Source organism: Rhinichthys klamathensis, unplaced genomic scaffold (genome assembly GCF_029890125.1).
Source record: "Rhinichthys klamathensis goyatoka isolate OS25496 unplaced genomic scaffold, OSU_Roscu_1.1 h1tg000709l_1, whole genome shotgun sequence".
Taxonomy (NCBI): domain Eukaryota; kingdom Metazoa; phylum Chordata; class Actinopteri; order Cypriniformes; family Leuciscidae; genus Rhinichthys; species Rhinichthys klamathensis.
Window position 1 is genome coordinate 163,813 of NW_026607128.1, and position 10,610 is coordinate 174,422.

A 10,610-nucleotide genomic window follows, 5' to 3' on the forward strand; every position below is an offset into this window, starting at 1 on the left:
TGCTCGTTAATGCAAATATCTAATCAGCCAATCACATGGCAGCAACTCAATGCATTTAGGCATGTAGACATGGTCAAGATGATCTGCTGAAGATGTTCAAACTAAGCATCAAAATGGGGAAGAAAGGTCTTGTAAATTAAATTAATTTAAGTTCAAAATTTTTATTTTTGTTCAATGAAAAAGAGAAAATTATACAGGTTTGGAATCTATCATTTATTAAAAAAATTAAATGTTCAAATTAAATTTACTTTAACAATTTTAATTATTTTATTCAAATGTATTTAATCAAAACTATATATGCATTTTATTTTTTATTTAATTCCAAGACATATTCCAACTTGTATTAATTTGTACTTGTAATAAGTTTCATTGTTTAATAAGTATTTGATTTAGTCAATATATTCTCACCAAATGTATGATAGAGCAAACTCAATAGATAAAATGTAACAATATTATGTTGATATTTCAAAACTTAGTGCGGCTACAGCAGCTTCACTAAAGCTTGTGAATTAGCATATTTAATTAGCATAAAGATGATTTATTGTTATGTAAAACGTAACTAACGATTATGATTAGTTAGTTTCTCTTTCATGGACACTTAGTTGTTTATTATCACTCTTATTATCACTCGCCTGTCTCCTTTGTTCTCCGTTTCCCGCCACTAGATAGTTATTAATTTACAACAATTACAAGCATACCTGTCTGTATTTGGTTTATCATCACAGTGTATTTAAATTCCTCTTTAGTTCACATTCATTGTCCGATATTGTTCGTGTGTTGTTTTACAAGCTGTCTCAGATCTAGTTACTTGAGTTTGTTTTGTTTAATGAATATCAACTTTAATTTTGAAACCTGTCCATCTTCCTCTTCTTTGGACTTGTAATATGCGACAATAACACTGAAATGTCTATAGGATAGCAAGTAAAACCAAACACATTTCAGTAAATATAAAATCTTGAACACTGGACATCAACTAATTTCTGCATATTGTTCCTTTATCTTCTCAACAGATGTTTAATTAGACCACCATACTTGTAAAAAAAAAAGTTTACCTAAATTCTCAAGTCCGATGTGTTGCGCATGATGGCTTCTACAGCTCTAATCTAATTACCTAAAAACAAAGCCTGGAAAACAGCATCCTGCGCTGTCCACCAAGAAGCCTTAATTAGCAACATCTGTTTGCCCAAAAGACACCAGGTCAGTTTTCATGTGAGGAAAAGCAGGAAAAGCAGTGAAGGAACGTGCAAACGACAAGGCGTATTAACACCCTTGTTCCTCCCCATGGTGTTTTTAAGACCATGTTAGCTGTTCACTGAAAATAAACCCACAAAAGAAGTCATAAATCGGCAAATGAGAGCGAAGAAACCCACTCGTATGCTTTTTAATTTCCTTCCCCCTGCCACCTTCTCCAGTAAAGCGTGTTAAAAGCCTGATGACTCGAATTACACCTGGACTCCACCTGGGTAGGGTGTTTTTGGCTATTGTACAAGCTAAGCAATCATCTATATCAGTGCAAAAGAGAACTTGGGGTAACAGAAGGCTTATGGATTGAGAAAGGTTTTTCACGGCTGTCATAATCTCACACTCACAAGCTGAATTGTTCGTCTTCACAGAAGCGGAACACCTGAGCACCCGCGCGAGACGCGAGACTTTCCAAAGAGACTGTACAGTGTGGAGAGGGGCCAGGTGCTCTGAACAACACATTTAGCAAGAGTAATGATTGTGGCTGAGCTTTTGAAGGCGCAAAAACCGATGAATTCCACAATCGGAGGCATTTCTCTCTCCTCTGAATGCAGACTTTTATTGACGAGAGGCTGCGAGCGTCTCTGCCAATATACCGCTGTAAAATGAAGTCCCCTCCATTCTCTCGTTCCCTCTCTCCTTCTGAATGGCTTCACCCCTCTCCGGTCTGTGTTCCGCCTCCTTCATCTCTCCAGCCATTCCTCTCGTTCTTCTATCGGCGCATAAAACACTCCCTCCTCCCCGCTCTCTCCCTCGCTCGCTCGTGAGATTTGCCTAACAATGGGTGGCTCTGCCCAAGGTCAGATAAGAAGCCACAGTCCAAGAAGCCACAGTCACTGTTTCTTTCATCCGTCTTTTTTCCCCCCCACTCTCTCTCCCCTCACAGCTTTCAAATTATCTCTGCAGCACATAATAATAATTACTGAGGACGGCGGAGAGGAGATAAGGGAGAAGCGGCGGACGGGAGAGAAGAAGGGAGGGCGAGCGAGGAGAGAAGGAGTGTGAAAAAAATACGGCTGCCAGAGAAAGAGAGGTTGAAGAATTATTATTGCTAGATGGAATTGGGTGGGTGGGTGGGTGGGGGGCGCTCAGAGAGAACAACAGTGCTAATGTGCCTGTAATGAGCAGATCTCTATTTTTCTTAATATGAAAGAGTGTTTTTTTATGTATCAATGCCTGTAGAGCCTCGGAAATCTATTATAACATCCGTATAATGATATTCTCGTGATTTTTCTGGTTAAGTGACATGAAGCTTTTTATTTTCAAGGTTGCATCAAGTTTTGATTGTTATACATTTTTTAAAGTTTCCAGGTAACAGACATGAAGTGAAAAAAAAAGTTTTATATTTATTCTGTATAAAGAAGCTGTCTTTCTAAAGTGCTGCAAAAATTAAAATTTTCTTAATCTATATTTCTATTCTTTTTTTTTCTGGTAAAAATTTAAACAAGATAACTTTAAATAGATGTATCTTGAATTAAGTAGATACATACTTAATTCAAGTATGACTGATTGACAAACAGTGTATAAACAGTGTAGTTTATAGACAAACTACACTGATTGTTTCAACCCATGTTTGGGTCAAATATGGGAAAAACCCAACCGTTGGTTTACATTTTTTTAAATTAATTTTTTAACCCAATGATTTTGTTTGTCTATATTTAACCCAAACATGGGTTGAAAAAACCCAGCATTTTATTCTCTGAAATCAAGTCTTCATATCTTTGGCAATTTTGTTTCTTTCAACATTTATAAGTGTGTACTAAACGACATAAAAATACTGATTGAGGAAATGATATCTTGCAGTGCAATACACTCTGTCAAAACACTTAAAAAGTCATCCATGATATTGTAAACAAACCTAAATAACTCATCTCTCGCATTAGGAAATGATTTAAAACCCCAAAGGGCTCCACGTAGGGATTTGTAGATCATCAGCAGTCTAAATAAGCTGAAAGTCTCTAGAGGTTTTTACTGAACAATATTCTCCAGTCTAAGTTGCATTGCAAATACCCTCAAATCCCATCCTGTTCACCCAGCACCACCTTTCTAAACCCCCATTTCCATGCACTTCCGCACCCCTAACCCTTCTGACCCCCCATAATGTTATCGGGAAGCAGCGTAAGCCACCTAATCCCGGGTCCTGTGGTTCCCCACACCACCCAGAGGAGCTTCTATCTGCCTAGCGGAGGTGCTCTGTGCTGGGCTGATACTCGCAGACTGAGAGGGGGGTCTGGAGATGCCTATCAGAGCCGCTGTGCAACAGTCTAAAACACACACACACGTACACACAAACGTCACCCCTGACATGTAGATCGCTGGCCATCGTAACAATTTTCTGAGGAGGCCTTATCTCTGAACTCAAGCTTCGTTGTCTGGATGACCCATAGTGGACCGATGACAAGGGGGGAGTTGGAATCTGTCTATACCCAGCCCACCTGCTACTCATTGGGCCAGTCTGTCTCTGCCTTTGGTTATGGCTCATGTTGGACACTAAATGTGAACCAAAGGCCAGAGTTTGTGATGAATCTGTAAAAAAAACTTTAAAGACCTTAGTCCAGTTAGTGCCATATTTAATTTTTGACAGAAATTAAAGGCTGTGGGGGATAAAATACAGTCCGTTCAATGGACTGTATGGGCCCTATCAAACACTTGGTGCAATGTGGCGCCAGGCGCGACGCAAGTGTTTTTTCCTAGTTTCAGCCCGACGCAGTTATCATTTTCATGTCCTGTGCCACTTTGTTTAAATAGCAAATGCTTTTGCGCCTATTTGTGCGCCCATGGGCGTGCTGGTCTGAAAACGAGGTGTGTTCAGGCGCATTGTTGGCGTGTTTCTATTTTGAGGCAACTTAAATAGACTGCGCCATTGACCAACTGAAACCTGGTCTAAAGTCAATGGCGTTTAATTTGCGTTTGCGTCAATGGCATTTAAAAAAGTCAATAATTTTTTTTTTGTTATTTAAAGAGCGTTAGTATTATGAGCCTATAGGCAGGTCCACAATGCGTGTACTGTACACTTTGTCCTGTAGATGGTCTGCTTGCACGCTTTAACCTCACGCACGAGCAAATCCGTTTCCGCGCTAGAGAAGTGTTCAGTTTTTCCGCTTGCAAATTACGCCTTGTAAATAGCGAATCCACCATGGTGTGAGCGCAACTGACTTTTAAAGGGAATGGGAGATGAGACTCTGATTGGTTTATTGCACGTTACGCTCAAAACACAGCCATTACTCATTAAGAGAAAAGGGACAACCCTTTTAGACCATGCGCCGGGCACGCTGACCAGCAAAAGTGGATTCGGACGCGACCTAAGTGCACTTGTGCCGTGCGCTTTAGACCATACGCTTAGATCGTTGAAATAGGGACCTATGAGTTTAACAACATACAGATTGTTCAGCTGATTTATGTCATCTGAAAAAAATCAAAAAGTTTACATAAAAAATTACATGATCTAGGACCTTTATACAGTGCGTGCCATTGTAAAAACTGTATGTCTACATCCCTTACAGCCTAGTTTCTCCATACAGCATCATGTATTTCATGCACAAATATAGCAGGTTTACCAGATTTATATGGCCTTGACATGAGTTCACATAAACTTTCACCGATGGTACTGTATATTATAAACATTGTTAACAGTGTTACGACCCTATATGTTTGTGTTTTGTTATATTTCTGTTATTTTGTGAGTGTCCATAGACTTCCATTGTAAGCGTTACTGTAAAGTTGATTATTTTCTGTGGTATATGGTATAGAAATAGAGCATATGTTATAATTACCCCTGCATATTTCTTGCATTAATTCAATCCTTATGTTTTATTTTTTTCCCACTTCACGAGAAGGCTCATAACCTGTTTACAAAATAAAAAATCGAAAGATAGATAAAAAAAATCAAGAGTTGCCATTAACATCAGAAATATGTAACAAACAAAACAAAACCCAGGCAGAAGTTGACAGAGTAAAACTGAATGCCACATGACATCATCTACAACACAACAAGCCCATGGCACAGATCATCCTTATGGAAGGAAACAAATGTAAATTAGATGTGGATATGTGGAAAGGTAAAAAAAAAAAAAAAAACTGAAATAATCAAGTATTCTTGATGACAATGGGTGTGGAGTCACGTGACAAAATCCAAATGTGAACTTGACTGGTTGAACTTTACTGACGACACTGGAAACCGTTAGGTGTTAATGTTCAGTTGGAAATAGAAACACATATTTGAAGTGTTAAAATTACATGTAACACCCATTATTTTACGTGCATACAATTCAAAGTTAAAAAAAGAACACTATACCAGACAAATTATGCAGTCCGGTTTCAAATTTTGACCTCAGCATGTGTGCATTTCTGTATATGTGCTTATCCTGTGATTGTTTAACAGAAATTCCTCATTTGCCTGTATTAATTTTTTTTTAAAAAGAAGGGCAAAAAAGTGTTTGTTTAATATGCCTGAAGGCTTTCCCACTGGCCTCTGGAAAAGGGAGATAAAGTGGACATATCTCTGAGAGTTATGATAAGTGTGTGTATTTGTTTGCACACGTGTGTGAGTGTGTGTGTGTGCCTGAGACATATCTCTGAGCTGTATGATAAGACACATCAGCACGTAACAACACGGCAAAATGGAGGGAGGAGGGGGAGAGCGGATGGAGGGAGAGATTGGAAAAAAATGAATGACACAAGGGGGCGTTTCTATTTCTCTCTCTCACTCAGTGTGGGTCCTCTGGGAAAGGTCGTGCGGCACAATGCAAACATGTCTGTGTGAATAGCTCGATGGGAAGAGGACAGCTGTTTGAGATGACAGCGATGGCTGCTAATGCTCAATCTGTCTGCCTCCCCACAGACCCATTCATACACACACACTCGCACAATGACCACAATGGGTTAGCCGCAAAGCACAAATGTGCTACTAACACATATACTGTACACACTTGCCACTTGTGCATGACAGAATGACAGCCTGGGTTCCTGTGTTGTGCCTTAATGGACAAATTATCATGTCTCTATCTCTAACATGCACTGTCATTTAATACATCAGAACAGGAGAGTGATATATTATAGAATGTTGTGATGTATGTATGTTATGGGGTCTTGAAAGCATTCACAGGCATATTTTCGCAGCTAAGATTCATTCTCACACTCTTTCTTGTCTGTCTACGGTCAGAAACATACTTTAAACAAGTATGAAAATGGAAATTTGACCCAGTCTTTGTTTGCAAGCATAAAGAGTAATCATGAGTTACTGTGGCAGTAATAAACTTAATAAACTCAATAAACTTCCGGCTGGCGCTAGAGATACCTTCAAAATACTGTACCACTGGATGTATTATTATTCAAGGGCCAGTTGCATAAACATAGCCGTTATGTTAAGACTGTGTCTTAAGAAGTTTGACCAACTAGCAGTTAGTTGAGGGTAATCAGTCTTACTTTTCGGGATCAAATTAGACCAATATTCTCTTTTATATAACTGACTTTAAAAGGTCTTAAAGAAAAAAAATTGATGATTAACTTTTTAAGACTTATCTCATGCTGCGTTCAAGTCATGTTGGAAAGATCGTATAGTTGAGCACACATGAACGCCACCACAATGTCGTAAATACGAGGGAAGCTCAGGATTTTTTTAATCCCTGATCTTTACGAGTTGGGGGCGTGTCTGTGGGAAACATGGCGGAATACCACATACATTTGCCACACCCGCCAATGGCCGGTGACTTAAGAAAATGTACCGGACATAAATATTTTTTACCGCCCATGAAACTGTTTTTTGCAAAAACGGCCAGTTATGACACCAACATTTTAGATACCAGTGAAAATTCACAATTCTTTGTTGCAATTTTGACACCACAGCTAAAACTGCAAGCCTAACTAATATAAATGTAATACATTATTAAAGACACGTAAAGAGTCAGTTAGACAAAACAAATAATCAAATTACAAGCAAAAACACAAATAAATACAATATAAAAAAGATACAAATGAAATAAACAGGGCTTTTCAGGTTTTTCAGATAGGTCTGACAGTAGTTTACAGGTCTAGAAATTTAATAAATGTCAAATAATACTGTATAGTCTTCACTGTATAAATCAAACTTCCTTATTAATTAATCCTTATTAAAGTTACAAAAGTTATTCAGTCAAGAGCAGTGAGTGATTTTTCTTTGTCCTTTGTTGTTTGATTAACATTAAAAACACAGACAGCAGGAGGAATATTAGGATGTTGTCACTTTAAGAGCGAATGCACGGATCTAATATACTGATATGGAAAGTACACGTGTTTACTTTCTCAACTGTTTACGTTCACTTAAGACAGAACAGTTTTGTTTACTAGGATACTTGATATTTTTGGACATAATTTTCTTTGTGTGAATTTGTCTGCTCAAGTGCAAGAAGACATGGAAGAGAGCTCAGTTTGCTATTCATGCCCTGTCAGAGACGCGGCTGTTTGGGCGCATGCTTTGGATGTTTGCGCACACACAACTTTCCACACAGCGCACAAGTAATAAAATGAGCTCTCTTTCGCATCTTCTTGCGCTTGAATAGCAAAATTGTCAAGGCTTAAACTTAAACGATGCAGTGTTGGTCCGTCAACTGTTAAAAGCAGCGTTCACGTTTGTTCACGTTCATGCATTGAACGAATTTATAAAACTCTTACCGGCCAACTGGCTAGTGACAGCGTTTCATATTGCCCAACGGCGATATTTTACTCGCATTTGGTGGTTAATGAGTGTTAATTCTAGGCTCTGCTTAAAGACATTTAGCACTGATATTGTCTGGATTTTCTATTTACAGCGAAGTAAGCAAATTGCCTGCACAAAATATGATAGCATTGTAATGATAAAGTTTACAGTGGTTTCATAAATGAATTAAAAACATAAAAAAGCAAAACACACCTGATGCACAATTTTGTTCTTCATTTTCTAGAAGTAGAGTTTAAGAACCTTGCTGTATTAATTAATGAATTAAGATGTGACTTGAATGCTCCTGCCATCATAAACACGACTTCCCACCTCGTAAATAAGAACTTCCCAGGAGGACTTGAATGCAACATTAGCAGTTTATGCAACTGGCCCCAGGTAACTAACCTTAAAGCTGCAGTCCGTAGCTTTTTTGGGGTTAAAAATGATCCAAAATACATATTTGAGAAAATACATAACCAGCCAGTGTTCAAAACTCTCTGCTTGCCTTAGCTCGATTCAAAGCGGTAAGCTTGTAATAATGTTTTTAATTCCAGTGGTACTGGTGGATTTCCGCGGGAGATTCGAGCATGTCTTTGCGTCATTACGTCACATCTGTACACATAAAGAAGGAGTCTCGGCTAGTAGGCTATGAGTGTGAGGATGCTGGAGGTGGAGATTTATAGCCTTTTCTCACTCCACTTGATATAATTAAACTTATCAATTTGATGGCAGATCCAGAAAGGTTCAAACGACAATCACCAGTGACAAAAGATTCACCCGCTGTAAAATGCAAAAGACTTCGTTCGGACTTCGGAGTGGCTAACTTACAGAAAAAGGAGAGACTGCAACCGGACCCATGCGAAAACAAGGATATATCGGAAGGACATTACATGTAGTCACGCAATGCTGACGTTGTTAACATTAACAATTTGAGAACAAAGTATAATTTGCACGGTTTTGCGTGATATGATAACTTATAAGCGATTGTTAGATTTAATCAGCGCGATTTACTGCAATGTCAGAACCAGAATAAAGGTGGATGTTTCTTACTAGTTCAGATGACATTTTCCGGTGAAAATTCTTATGTTGGTCATACTTCCAAAAAGAATAATCTGTGATTCTGAAAGACATTATCCACACCGGCGCGGTGACTGACAGCTGCACACTCTCCTCAAACATTGTGTTCCTCCACGCTGTGCCGTGTCGAGGGTGTTGAAGTACAACTCGCGTAAAGTTGATAATTGCGCGAATGACTGCAATTGCAGATTTCGAACAGAGATGGCGACAAAGAGGAAAAACGCCGGACTGCAGCTTTAAGTAACTTCTCCAGCAAGATTCTCTTTGTCAAGCAAGAACTTTTGCTTGGCTATGACAGTAGTACATATAATATATAATAGAAAACCGTAGAAGAAGACGGTTTACTTTAACGTCCACAACAGCACCCCTTGAGGCAATGCAGAGAATGCAATGTGCACTTAAGTTGTGTTATGAGTTTTTCTTCTGAAGAGTTTTAGAATGCAGCAATGCATGAAATCAATTTTGCGTAGAAGCAATTCACATTCTTGTAGAATATCCACAATGTATGTACACTTTAAAGTCACAACATTTTCAACAATGTTCTATAGAACTGTTCAGTAAGGACGATTTGTAGACCGGCCCGGTAAACAAATTCAGCATGAGTATAATCCAGGATAAAGGAAAATAAGTCAAATAAGGTCTGTGGTTAACATTACTTTAAAAAATGTTGTTCTACAACATACACTACTGTTCAACAGTTTGACGTCAGGGATATTTGTAATGTATTTGGTAAAGAAGTCTCTTATCCTCACCAAGGCTGCATTTTCTGATAAATAATATAGTAAAAACAGTAATTTTGTTAAATAATATTTCAATGTAAAATGAATGCTGTTACATTGTTAATGTTTTCTATTGTAATATATTTTAAAATGTAATTTATTCCTGTGACGGCAAAGCTGAATTTTCAGCATCATTACTCCAGTCTTCAGTGTAACATGATCCTTCAGAAATGATTCAATATGCTGATTTGCCGCTCAAGACATATTTCTTGTTATCACTGTTGAAAACAGTTGTGCTACTTAATATTTTTGTAAAAATTGTGATACATTTTTTTGCAGTATTCTTTGATTAGAACGTATGAATGTATTTATTTATTTTGAAAATGAACTTTATAAAATGTTATGTTGCTCTCACTTTTTAGAGTCCTTGCTGAATAAAAGTATTAATTTCAACCTTTTGAACGGTAGCGTAAATTAAACACGTTGCTAAAAAAAACGGAATAAGGACTAAAACAATTGACTGATTAAATGCAAGTTATTAGTCAAGCACGTAAACTCACATCCTTATTCTGTTAAACAGTTGGCGCTCTTATCAAAAATGCATTAGAGATCATAAATTGAAAGAAAAAAATAAAACCTAAATAAAACAAACTGCTTGTGCAATGCTTGTGCACAAGGGGGGGGGGGGGGAGTTGGGGGTGTCTAGGAAACATGTTTGAAAACATTACACACTACCCCTTTAAAATGAACATATCTGGAGTAAAAGCAGAGATAAGTACCACACATAAATAACAAGGAGAAAGAAGTAGAACTTAGAGATGGAGAAAATGAGAGAGAAAATTGAAGAGAAAGAGGAAAAAAGTGCCAAGCTAATTAAAGAAAGCCTGCAGGCAAAGCTA